We start from the raw sequence: 14,296 nt of genomic DNA on the forward strand, positions 1-14,296 counted from the left end.
GCGCGAAATGATAGTTGTTTCACCCCATAGGCTAGTGGGCCTCATGGAAATGATAATAAAATTCTATTGCATTATATTCTCTTTCATTCTCTTCATCTATGAATATGTGAATACATCCATCCATCCATGTATTGATCCATCTATCTATACATTTATCCACGCATATATTGATCCATCTATCTATACATTTATCAATCCATCAATACGTCCAATAATCCATTCACCGATCATGAACAATACATTTATCCATTAAACCATCCATTCATCGAACAATTGATCCATCCACACATCCATCCATATATCTATCCACCAAATTCTCCATTCATCTATATATATGTTCATAAATCCCTCCATGTATCAATTTGTCACTCCATTTGTTTCTCAATCCATCTATTGACCCATTTATATATCTCTTATATATAGAGTATAAGCTAATAATAAATAAATAAATAAAGTTACAAAATTATAAAAATTAAAATACAATAAAGATAATAATAATAATAATGCAAAATAATATGTATGGCCAAAAAGTCATGACTTTTCATTAAAAGTCACCTTAACCTATTTTTATAGTTGCAGCCCTTTCAAATGTAAATCATTATGCATTCAACCATTCTTTTATCAATCAATAAGTCAACATATAATGATATATATATATATGATAAAGATAATAATAACAAACATAACCCCCAATCGAGGTGTTAGACAATGTGATGGAGGGGGGAGGGAGCCCGCCACCCCATCGCATCCTACAACATTAAAGAGGGAGGTGGCATGGCCAGCCTACCCCATGCATTACACGTGAATTATTCTAGCATCATTCATTATCATATCAAACACTTCTCTGTTCAATCATTCCGCGAGGAGAGACCCTACTCTCCGCTTTTATGGTGTGCTTGGGCTCCTTCCCCACTACAAGGGGGACAATTCTTTGGGCTATTTGGCAGTGAAGGATCTGAGCACGGCGAGAAGCTACAAAGCTATGTCATAATTCATGGCCTTTTCCTGAGATGAGACCGCTTGACTTTGGCGTTGGAGTGGAAGAGACCTGTGTTTGCATGCAAACCGATTTCGTTGCTAAGACTCATGGGACCTATTGCTCACTTTGGATGCTGGATTTTGGGCTAGAGCTTGGTTTTGGGCGCATAGCAACTCCATTTATCGAGACTTTGCAGATTCCATTGGAGCAGGAGAGTGAACTTGATGGTGGCGTCATCCTACTTTCAGTGCACGTGAATTCTTCAGCCCGGGCAAGTGGGTTAGATATATCTAGGTACAGTATCAATCTTCTGCCTCAATTATTTTCTTCTTTGATTTTGCCTCCCTAATGTGATTTTGGTGGCTTTGTTTTAAAGTCTACGAGGGAATATAGCAGATTTCATTTTAGTGTCTTCTAGCTAGCGAGAGACCCTATCTGCAAATAATAATCTGCCTCTTTGATTTATTGGTTCTCTTTTATTGGTTGGCTCGCGCTGGCTCGAAATCCCTAGTCTCTCCTAACTTTTCCATCTCCAAGCCTGCTTAGTCTCTTTCCTCTTAGTCATGGATTGTTGGGGGATAATTGTCTTAAGTCTTGACTGGTTCTTCTCCTTTCGGTGTAACATGCCCTGACAGCATATGCGTAGTCACCGAGGAGCTAGAGGCAGAGGTCCCCATGGCAAGTCGTGTGCCAAAGCCCAAGCCTGGGAAGTTGTAGCTATATTTCATTCGGCTACCCCCCTTGAAATCTACCAACTCGAATCCCTCACCACCAATGACCATCAAGCCTATTCCAACACCAAAATACTGGTGGAGGTAGCCAATTGGGTCTCTAACCCTAGTCATACAAGGGGAAGACGAAGCCTCTACCTGAATTCTATCACCCTCCATTGGCAAATGAAAACTCTTTTGGGCAGGGTCTTGAAAGAGAAACATGAAGATCGTAATGATATCATCTCTTCCTTGAATGAAATCAAGTGGATGCAGCGATATCAACGCTCTTGCTTGGCTAGTCTTGGTGCCCAGCTAGCTCTCCTAGAAAGTCATCTTCAGTGTGAACTCAATCCTCCTACTCCTACCTATGCAAGTGCCCAGGACCCAGCTCTAGTGACCTCTTTAGACTCGTGATATCATGATATGTCTTTTACCAGCAATTTTTCTTCTCTATGTAGTTCAATAAATGGTAGTTCTAATAGTTTTCAAAAATTGTTAATTTTAGGTATGTTCTATACTTAGAGAAATTTATTTCAAATTTCACAATTAGCTCAATATCTTTTCTAGATTAGCAATCACATCAGCATTAAAGTAAATTGCAGATAGAACATAAACATAGATTGCAGAAGACAAGCCAAGACAAGAGGACACAAGATGTGGCGCTAGCCAGGGACAAACCCCAATGTGGGGAAACCCTTGATCAATTCTTCTTATATGTTCTTCAATAGTTCAGCAGAGGGAGAGAGAGAGAGATAGTACATTTACAACAGAAGTCAATACTTTGACTTATCTAAATAAGAGTATAGATCATCTCTAAGTAGATGATACATGAGGTAGTTGAACTCAGTTGAAGACATGTTGCTTCAACTGATTCTCCCAGGTTACTCCATCACCATGCTGCACCTATCATTGTGCTGCTCCTCATCATCATGTTGCACCTCACTACGCTACACCCATCATCACTATGCTGCATCTCATCATGCTTCATCAATCATGACTATACCCATCGTTGTACTGCATCATGTACCATCATGTGCCATTTCTGCACCATGTTTGCCATACTATCCCATGTGCTTGCTGCACCGTGCTTGCCACCATGTTGTTTCATTGTTAGCATGCCTCTGTTGTTGACCCATTGTTACATTGTTGTACCGTGCCATCATTGTAACATTGCTACTATCATGTTGTCATCGTAACATTGTTGCTATCATGTTGTCATTGTAACATTGTTGTACCATGTCGTCATTACTATCATGTTGCCCATGCATCTTGCTGCACTATCATGCATTCAAACTTCATGGGTCACCTTGTTGTCACATTCCTAGCACTGATGTCCCATTGTTAGTGACTGTCGCTCCTATGATTGCTGCTTGTCTCATTTGTGTTTGTAGCACCATGTGACCTTGCTATCCCATATTCCTTTGCAGCACCATGTGGCCTTGTTGTCCCATATTCCTTTGCTGCACCATGTGACCTTGTTGTCCCATCTTCCTTTGCAGCACCATGTGACCTTTTTTTCCCATCCTCCATTGCTGCACCATGTGACCTTGCTGTCCCATCTTCCTTTGCTGCCAACACACCATACAAACACTGTTGTTTGTCACTTCATTACTACTGTAATTTCTGGGACTGGTTAGGGCACACAACAGTCCCTAACCATCCTCAAATCTGACCCAGAATTTCCCTTATGAAATACGGCCTACCCTAGTGTGAACAGCCCTCATTTAGATGACTGCGTCTAGGGTATTCTAGGACTGTAGCTAGGACTTCCTTAGGACTGCGGCTAGGGCTTCCTTCGGACTGTGTATAGGGCTTCCTTAGGACAGCGTCTAGGGCTTCCTTAGGACTGTGTCTAGGGCTTCTTTAGGACTGCGGCTAGGGAATATTTTTAAGCCTCCTTTCCTCCTGCGTCTTAGGGCTACTTCCTCCTAGATTTCTCTCAAACTAAAACTCAAAACAAGTGGAGAGAAATCAAGAGAGAAGTGTGCGTGAAATTACTCTCAAGTCATCTCCTTTTATACTAAAACGTTGAGCACATGTGGGTGTTATTTAATTGTTGGCTGACCTTGACGAATTGTCTTATAACACAGATAAATTCATAACTCCATCAATACTTATCAAAATCGGATGATCTTTAGATCAATCCTACACCTCTTGATGAGAGGGATCGAAGAAAAATATTAGCTGCCAACAATAAGATGACCCACATGGAGTTTGGCCCTAGTTGCCAATTTTAACACTCCCTCTCAACTAGGGAGAACTCCATACGCTGATCCATCTGCCAGACTGTACTATCTTTGCCATCAGTGCCCTGCACTGCTCTACTTTGCTCAACCATGAAGAAGAAGAATTGATCGAGAATGTCTCATACCATTTTCTACTGACCCAAAGTCAGTTCCATATGAAGAGAGTGTGTCATACCACTCTTACTGATCCCAGATCAGTTCCAAGAGATTCAGTCATATCACTCTTACTGACCCGAAGCCAGTTCCAATTAATCCCAAATCAATATCAAAAGAGAGTATCTCAAACCACTAATATTGGTCCCAGATCAATATCACAAGAGAGTGTCTCGACTCTCAATCCACTCATATTGATCCCAGATCAATGGAGGTCATCCTAGCATAGGGAGTACGATAGATACAATGATATGTCCATCGATAGTACTACTATAAGTAGGAATTTACAGGGTAAGTTCCTCAGAAAGAACACCAAAAGGACACCGCTCACAACCAGATCACAGATCAATACACCAGTATTTTTGACATGGTTAAAACCCTCAAAGAGGGAAACAGTCCACGGCCTGCGCCAACGTGGCTACTACAGGCAATTTATTAATCAAAGAATGAAAATTTACATAAGCTTCTCTCATGCATGGATTACCCGAACAATGACCCTCCATGCGCTTTAAATAGAACTCATGGACCAATCGGGTGTCAAGCCACGGATCAAGTGTCGGTAATACCGAGGAGAGAGTGAACCGTCAGATCACTACATATCGTGACCGTCGGATTGTAAGTTACAAAATGTACAACGGTAAAGAAACACACTTTACCTAACTCTATACCTAACTCTATACTAGACCAAGTTGAACTTAACTATTTCCTATGTGTCGGAATATCCTAACATCCCCCCTTAAGAACAACTTGGGATAGGATTGAAGGATTTACAAATATGACACAATAGGATAAGGAAGGAGGCACTAGAGCCTATCCCCCCTTAGTGACAACTTCCTGAACCCCAAGCATATATCGAAGTTTAGTGAACTTCGCCTCTATGAGAGCCTTTGTGAAGATGTCTGCAACCTGATCATCTGTTGAACAATATTGCACTTCAAGAACATGGTCATGAATGAGCTTTCTGATGAAGTGCATGTGTAGTTCAATGTGTTTACTGCGCTGATGCTGGACTGGATCTTTGCATAGCTGAATGGCACTTTGATTATCACACCAAAGTGTGGTTGGATGCTGCTGCTCAAAGCCAAGCTCTGATAGGATCTGACGAAGCCACAAGGCTTCCTTACTAGCTTCCACGGCACCACGATACTCTGCTTCTGCTGACGAAAGAGAAATGGCAGCCTGTTTCTTACAAGCCCATGTAATAGGTCCTGAACCAAGAGTGAAGACATAACCGGCAGTAGACTTCCGATCATCAGGGTCACCAGCCCAATCAGAATCAGTGAAACCAACTAATAGAGGAGCTGCTTTGGCACTGTAATGAATCCCAAACTGTACTGTACCTCGAACATAACGAAGTATTCTTTTAGCTGCTTTCCAATGACTTTCACGGGGGTTTTGCATAAAACGAGCAACAAGGCCAACAGCAAAGGAAATATCAGGACGAGTATGGGTTAAATACAAGAGTTTTCCTACAAGTTGACGGTATAAGGTAGCATCAACTTCAGGAGAAGTACAAGAGACTGAAAGTTTGACTCCAGACTGAAAGGGAGAAGGGGCTGGCTTACAGTCTTCCATGTGAAAATGACGAAGAATATCACAAGCATACTTGGACTGGGAAAGGGAAATACCCTCCTTGGATTGCAAGACTTGAAGACCGAGAAAATAGTGTAAGTGTCCTAAGTCTGTCATTTCAAATTTCTTTTTAAGGCTGGACTTCACATGGTTTATAAGGTTGGGATCACTACCAGTAAGAATAAGATCATCAACATAAAGAACAAGGATGATAAGAGAGTTGCCCACTTTCTTGGTGTAGACAGTATTGTCAGAATAACACCTAGAAAAGCCAGATTCTAAAAGAAAGCTATCCATTTTGGCATACCAAGCCCGAGGAGCTTGCTTGAGACCATAAAGAGATTTTTTAAGTCGACATACAAGGCTGGAGTCTGTTTGGATGAAGCCAATGGGTTGTTCCATATAGATTTCTTCATGCAAGTCCCCATGCAAGAAAGCAGATTTAACATCCATCTGATGGACTTCCCATTTTAAAGAGGCAGCAAGGGAAAGAACAAGGCGGATAGAGTTCATTTTGGCAACAGGGGAGAAGGTTTCAGTGTAGTCAATGCCTTCAACCTGTGAAAAACCCTTAGCAACAAGACGAGCTTTATGTTTATCAACTTTCCCATCTGGTCCATACTTGGTTCTGTAAACCCATTTACATCTAACAAGTTTGCGTCCCTTTGGTAGAGGAACAAGATCCCATGTATCATTTGTCAACAATGAATGATATTCTTCATTCATAGCTGCTTCCCAATGTGGATGGCCTGAAGCTTCTGCAAAAGTGTCAGGATCATGATTTACTGGAGCTTGAGCCAGTAAAGAAGAGGCTCTTTCAAACTGAGAACGTGTACGTCGCTGATCTGTAGGATCACCGGCAAGATCACCTGCTGCATCCCGAGTAGCACGGACCCATCTTGGAAGTTGAGGATCCTGAGAAGGTGGGGGAGGATTGTCATCCTCACTTTCATCATCTGAAGAAGAAATGTTTTCAAAAATAGAAGAGATAGGAAGAGGTGGCACATCCGCCGGACTAGGCTCGCAGGCCGATTTATTTTCATCAAATTTTACATCTCTTCTAATGATAACATTTTTGGACTTAAATGGAATAAGTCTATAACCTTTTACATCTTCAGAATATCCAACAAAAGTACATTTCTCACTCTTAGGTTCTAAAGCTTTATGCTTTTCATCTGGAATATGGGCCCATGCTTCACTTCCAAAAACACGAAAGTGACTTACATCTGGTTTAATGGAACTCCAAGCTTCTTCTGGAGTGATATTCTTTAGAACCTTAGTAGGAGTGCGATTGATTATATAATTTGCACAATTAATTGCTTCGGCCCAAAAACTAAGACTGAGTCCTTTAGATTGCAGCATACAATTAGCCATTTCCTTTAAGGTGCGATTTTTCCTTTCAGCTACACCATTTTGTTGTGGAGTGTATGGAACAGTATGTTGCATTTGAATTCCATTTTCGGTGCAAAAGTTGATGAATGTGTTTTTAACATATTCTCCACCATTATCAGTTCTTAGCTTAAGAATTTGATGTCCAGATTGTTTTTCAACAAAGGCTTTGAAGGCCAAAAATGTGTTAAATACTTCGCTCTTGAGTTTTAAGAAGTATACCCAAGTGCGTCTGGAGAAATCATCAATGAAAGTTAAGAAATACTTGCAGCCAGAGAATGAAGCAACAGGAAGTGGACCACATAAATCACTGTGCACAAGCTGTAAAGGGGCTGAGGCGTGCCAAGAGGCACATTTGTCAAAACTGTCCCGATGATGTTTTCCGAGTACACATCCGGAACAAACACCATCTCTGCAAGATACCATAGGAAGACCTGTCACCATATTTTCTTTACATAGATGCTGAAGGGAGCGATAGTTTAAGTGACCAAATCGCTCATGCCAAAGTTTGCTCACTTCATCATTATGAGCAACAAATACTGAGGGAAGATTTGATGACCCAAAGTTGTGAAACTTATACAACCTTGTGGAATCATCAGCAATACCAGTAGCTAGAATCTGTTTAGGATCTCTTAGATCCTTGATTACAACATCATGAGGTGAAAACAATTTTACCTTCACCTGAATGAGTTATCTGATATACAGATAGAACGTTGCAGGATAAGGTTGGAACACATAATACATCATTAAACTGACCATTGTCTAGATGAACAGTTCCAGTCCCTACAACATTAAGAGATCTATCATCACCAACATATATATTTTTGGTGTTACAATCATTTAAAGAAGAAAACATGGCTTGGTTTTTGGCCATGTGATAAGAGGCTCCAGAATCAATGAGCCACTCATGAGAAGGAGAAGAAGAAGATACATTTAATGCATAACCAGACTGAGATGATTGACAACGACATGCAGAAAGTGCCATTCCGGAAGTTGAAGTTGAAGTATGCTCCACATGGATGTTATGTTTCTTCATTGCGGCTTCCAAGGCTTCCATCTTCTTAAAGCATTTAGATTCTAAGTGGCCATCTCGATTACAAAAGTTACAATGTCTATCAGTCTTCTTCCATTTGTTTTTATTGGTCTTATCATTTTGCTGAAATGATCTTTCATTTTGAGGCTGAGTTTGCTTAGGACCCTTGTTTGGTTTAGGACCATTCTTTTTAGGATATGACTTCTTAGGATTCTTTGAATTTGGTTGCTGCTGGGGGGCTAACGCTTTCTTGGAAGAGTTTCCAAGATTAAGAAGACCAAGGTGTAAGAGTTTTTCTTGTTCTCTTATTAAGGAATCACAAAAGGAGTCAAAGGAAGGGGCCTTGTAGTCTTTTCCTTGACAAATGAAAGCTTCCCTTGTAGAATGGAAAGTGGAAACAAATACAGAGTAGGCTGGTCCCAACTTAGTAAGGATGGAATAAATAAGGTTACTATCTTCTTTCTTAACCTTAACACCTTCCAAGAGATATCTAAGGGTCTTGAATTTGGACAAGAAATCTTCAATGCAAGAAAAATTATTAGGATCCAAAGTAAGCAACTCATTTTCAAGTTGATGGGCTCTAATTTCATTTTTAATCCCAAAAACTTTAGTGATTTTTTCCAATGCTTCATGAGGAGTCTCAAGTTCTGCAATATGGAATCTAAGATCAGGAGAAATAGACATCCCTATCAAACCACGTGCTTGATCTTGTCTATTTTCCCATTTTGCAGCCTTGTCTTCATCTTTTGGTTTCTTCTCTTGGTCTGTGGCTATTCTGTAAAGACCTTTACTTCTAAGTAAATCTTCCATGTAGGCTATCCATTGGAAGTAGTTAGTGCTGTCAAGAATGACTTGGCATGGACTTTCCATTTTTTTTTTAAAAACTGAAGCTGAAGATGCTGAAAGTAAGTGTTCCAATGGATAGATCTCGAAAAATTGGGCTGTTTTAAAAAAAAACGGCTCTGAAAAAGGCTTCCGGATGAAGAAGTTATGGCTTTTTGAAAAAAAATTGTTGAAGTTGCCGGCAAAGTGCGCGAATGTGCGGGAATGAAAAAATCCGCCCCCACAAAATGGAGACTTGAACCCAAGACCTCTACTCTCTTAAAATAGCTTTGAACCAATTGATCTATACAAAAAATTTGAGAGAGAGAGAGAGAGAGAGAGAGAGGGGGGGGGCCTTGGTTTGCGTGCTTGCCTTGAGAAAGCTCTTTTTCCCTACAAAACACAAAACACAAAACCCAACACGAATATGCAAAGAAAAAGCCTTGAGAAAGCTTTTTTTCCCTACAAAACAGAAAACACAAAACCCAACACGAATATGCGAAGAAAAACGAACCTTGCGGCTCGAAGTTAGCTTTAGCCAAAAAACTAGATATTTAAAAAAATGAACTTTGCGGCTCAAAGTTAGCTTTAGCCGAAAAACTAAATATTTTTCTCAATGTTTCTGATTTTCCGAGATCACACTAAGGTGCAGGGAAAAGAGCATACGCATGAGAAAAATCATTCCTTTCTGTTTCTGATTTGCCCAGATCGCACAGAGTCGCAGGGCAAAGAGCATACGCAGAAATGAAAGGTATAGATCCGGTTAAAAAAAAGGCTAAATAAACCGAAACCGAAATAAGCAGAGAGAAAATAACAGTAAACTGCAAAAACACTGTATACCTCCCGATCTGAAAAATGACGCAGCTAGGGCTACCGGAAACCTTTTCGCGTGAAACGAAAGGGGTTCCTCACTGGAACAGATGCTCCGAACGCAACAGAGCAGTCCTCTCGGCCCGAAAGCAGTCAGAAACAGCAGATCTAAGAAACGACAACCGCATGCAGTTCTACCGGCTTCAGATTTGGATCACCAACGGACACGGCCCTCAAATAGCTCCGATACCATGTAGGAATTTACAGGGTAAGTTCCTCAGAAAGAACACCAAAAGGACACCGCTCACAACCAGATCACAGATCAATACACCAGTATTTTTGACGTGGTTAAAACCCTCAAAGAGGGAAACAGTCCACGGCCTGCGCCAACGTGGCTACTACAAGCAATTTATTAATCAAAGAATGAAAATTTACATAAGCTTCTCTCATGCACGGATTACCCGAACAATGACCCTCCATGCGCTTTAAATAGAACTCATGGACCAATCGGGTGTCAAGCCACGGATCAAGTGTCGGTAATACCGAGGAGAGAGTGAACCGTCGGATCACTACATATCGTGACCGTCGGATTGTAAGTTACAAAATGTACAACGGTAAAGAAACACACTTTACCTAACTCTATACCTAACTCTATACTAGACCAAGTTGAACTTAACTATTTCCTATGTGTCGGAATATCCTAACACTATAGTCCCTAACCCCATTTCCCTAATCATTGGCCAGATCAGAGGTACTTCCCAAGAGTCTCAGACTGCATGGGTAGGATGCCTCGACAGGAGAACCATTCATCCTGTTCATAAGTCGCCACGGGGTATCACATGGGAAGGTTGAACCATTCACCCTGTACACAACACACCATTAGGGGAAGGTGAGTTGCCCTATGGTCGCTTGTTGCTCCAAGAAGTACCCCAAGCCCCTCGGAGCTCCCAGAGCTCATTGCATGCATCATGTAGGACCCTCATAAGAGGGTCTCTCAACGACTCCAAGTCATTCAGAAAAGTCACAAATATGACCTTTCCCCAGGTCTTCGACAGAATGTTTGCAACCTATACATCAGTCTCAATGTGATGGAGCCTTCTCGCTCATCGATGTACCATATCCCAGAGTAGGTAGTATATGATGACTATATGCTAGAGCAATCATAGAATACGGGATTCGTCAACAATCGAATCCTCCCCTAGTTGACACAGAAGATCACGGTGGTATCCATCATGTGTACAAACAGCTCACTGAAGAGCTTCCACAACCAAGCAGCTCCACACAAGATCATATTCGTAGCTATGTATTCGGTCTCAACAGTGCTCAAGGCAATCGTCTTTAGCTTCCTGCTCATCCAGGATATCGAGAAGAACCCAAACAGAGTTAGCGCCCAGAAGTGCTCTTGTGATCCTTCACACTGTCTGCCTAATCATCATCAGAATAATCCTGCAGCTTCACATTTCCAGCAGTGTATCTCAATTCATGAGATTGTACCCTGAAGATATCTCAAATTATTCTTGGCATCAATCCAGTGAGACTCAACCAAATATGAGCCAAACATGCTAAGTGCAAAACATATATCCGGACGAGAGTTTACCAAGAACATCAATGCTAGTATGAGTTTGTGAAACTCAAACGCATTTCCCAAAACAGGTCTGGTATCCTTACCACATAACCTCTGAAAGTTAAATCCATCGAGGTAGTCGCGACTTTGCAGTTCACCATTCCAAATCCGGAATCCAACTCCCTCTTACTTCTGCAAATGAGAGGGTTTGCACCTGTCAGAAAGAGGTCATCCTTAGAAGGTGCCAGTATGAGAGGTCTATCATCCACAACCTTCAAGCAATGGTTTGGATTGACTTCACTCCTAGTGAATCTCAGCTGCATCAAACAGCTATCAATCCTCTCATATTAAGCCTGGGGTGTTTGCTTCAAGCCATAGAGGGCTTTCTTCCACCTGCATACATGAGATTCCCGATCATGAATCTCAAACCCCTCGGGTTGTTCCAAACCTGTGGACCTGCTACATGAGGGGAATGGTCCCCTTGTAAGATTTTCCTTCGGTACATCTCAGACATGTACCTTCATGCTCTTCTTGAATTCAGGCATCCCTGTCACCATCTGACTCACATCGGGTAGGGCCCCATAATAAGTAGACCTCTGGTGCTATAGATGAGATGTGTCAACTCACATGGTCCCCAATGGACTTCCTGCAACTTGATACAAAGTGCCAACCCTGAACCCATGAGTAAAAGCATCTTTGAAGATTTCATTTTCAAACACGTACCTTTTCTTCGATGAATGCCACCCTAAAACCTTTGACTTCCATTGCTGAAATGGACACCGAGTTCTTCTTGCGATCAGGTACATAAAGAGATTCTTGTAAATGAATCAAGTTACCCTCATCCAATTGAGGGGTAACATTCCCTACACCCTTTCCGGGATAGGTGGCATCAACTCCAAGTATAATCCCATGATTGTTTCCATCTCTACCAAATTAGAGAGAGCACCCTTCTATCTGATGAAGTGCCTTGAAGCACTACAATCAATAAGCCAGATTCCCAAAGAGTCTAGGGGAGAGGGCCAATATAGGCTAATGCCTCTTTATCTTATCAGAAACAACATTTGATTCTTCATACCTGGGGTTCCTTACTTTCTTTTAAGAGTCAGTCGCTTCTTTGATGACCTGCATTACCTGTCATTCCTCTGATCATTGAAGATGTCCCTGGAATGATTGTCATCTTCATCAAGTGATGTGTCCTACCATTCGGACACTCCTTAGCACAATGGCCGAACTTATTACAAACAAGGCATCTGCCTTTCCTTCCACCCTTAGACCTGGACTTCCCATTGAAGTGATCTTTAGGTAGCTTCCGCTGCACCATTCTGATAATATTCTCTGCTTCGATTTCACCCTTGGTGAATTTGAAGAGGGATGAGGAATCCATTGATCCTTTTGCCCTTTCCCAACTGTCTTCGGTGATTGCTCTTTCACTCTTGTTTGGGCTTTGTCTTCACCTCAGCTCTGATACCATGTTAATTTTAGGTATGTTCTATGCTTAGAGCAATTTATTTCAATTTTCACAGTTAGCTCAATATCGTTTCCAGATTAGCAATCACATCGGCATTAAATTAAATTGCAGATAGAACATAAACATAGATCGCAGAAGACAAGCCAAGACAAGAGGACACAAGATGTGGCGCTAGCCAGGGACAAACCCCAATGTGGGGAAACCCTTGATCAATTCTTCTTATGTTCTTCAATAGTTCAGTAGAGAGAGAGAGAGAGAGAGATAGTACATTTACAACAAAAGTTAACACTTTGACTTATCTAAATAAGAGCATAGATCATCTCTAAGTAGATGATACATGAGGTAGCTGAACTCAGTTGAAGACATGCTGCTTCAACTGATTCTCCCAGTTTACTCCATCACCATGCTGCACCTATCATTGTGTTGCTCCTCATCATCATGTTGCACCTATCATTGTGTTGCTCCTCATCATCATGTTGCACCTCACTGTGTTGCACCATGCTGCACCCATCATCACTATGTTGCATCTCATCATGCTTCATCAATCATGACTGTACCCATCATTGTACTGCATCATGTACCATCATGTGCCATTGTTGCACCATGTTTGCCATATTGTCCCATGTGCTTGTTGCACCATGCTTGCCACCCTGTTGTTTCATTGTTAGCATGCCTTTGTTGCTGACCCATTGTTACATTGTTGTACCATGCCATCATTGTAACATTGTTGCTATCATGCTGTCATTGTAACATTGTTGTACCATGCCATCATTGCTATCATGCTGCCCATGCATCTTGCTGCACTATCATGCATTCAAACTTCATGGGTCACCTTGTTGTCACATTCCTAGCACTGTTGTCCCACTATTAGTGACTGTTGCTCCTATGATTGCTTGTTGTCCCATTTGTGTTTGCAGCACCATGTGACCTTGCTGTCCCATCTTCCTTTGCAGCACCATGTGACCTTGCTGTCCCATCTTCCTTTGTTGCACCATGTGACCTTGCTGTCCCATCTTCCTTTGCTACACCCTGTGACCTTGTTGTCCCATCTTCCTTTGTAGCACCATGTGACCCTTCTGTCCCATCTTCCTTTGCTGAACCATGTGGCCTTGTTGTCCCATCTTCCTTTGTTGCCAACACACCATCCAAACGTTGTTGTTTGTCACTTCCTTACTACTATAATTTCTGGGACTGGTTAGGGCACACAACAGTGCCTAACCGTCCTCAAATCTGGCCCAGAATTTCCCTTATGAAATGCAACCTACCCTAGTGTGAACAGACCTCATTTAGATGACTGCGTCTAGGGTATTCTAGGACTGTAGCTAGGGCTTCCTTAGGACTGCGGCTAGGGCTTCCTTAGGACTGCATCTAAGGTTTCCTTAGGACTGCGGCTAGGGCAGATTGTTAAGCCTCCTTTCCTCCTGCGTCCTAGGGCTACTTCCTCCTAGATTTCTCTCACACTAAAACCCAAAACAAGTGGAGAGAAATCAAGAGAGAAGTGTGTGTGAAATGACTCTCAAGTCATCTCCTTTTATACTAAAACGTTG

At 41.7% G+C, this 14,296-nt stretch overlaps 1 protein-coding gene across 10 annotated transcripts in view; it reads right to left on the minus strand.

Moving 5' to 3' along the window:
• LOC149209028 (uncharacterized) overlaps positions 1-14,296 on the minus strand; it is a 369,369-nt gene that overhangs the window by 210,173 nt on the left and 144,900 nt on the right. The gene's annotated exons all lie outside the window — the stretch shown is intronic.

The sequence above is a fragment of the Pinus tabuliformis genome, chromosome 1_2 (assembly GCF_031772625.1).
Source record: "Pinus tabuliformis cultivar Carrire ecotype Pingquan chromosome 1_2, CPIR1, whole genome shotgun sequence".
Lineage (NCBI taxonomy): Eukaryota > Viridiplantae > Streptophyta > Pinopsida > Pinales > Pinaceae > Pinus > Pinus tabuliformis.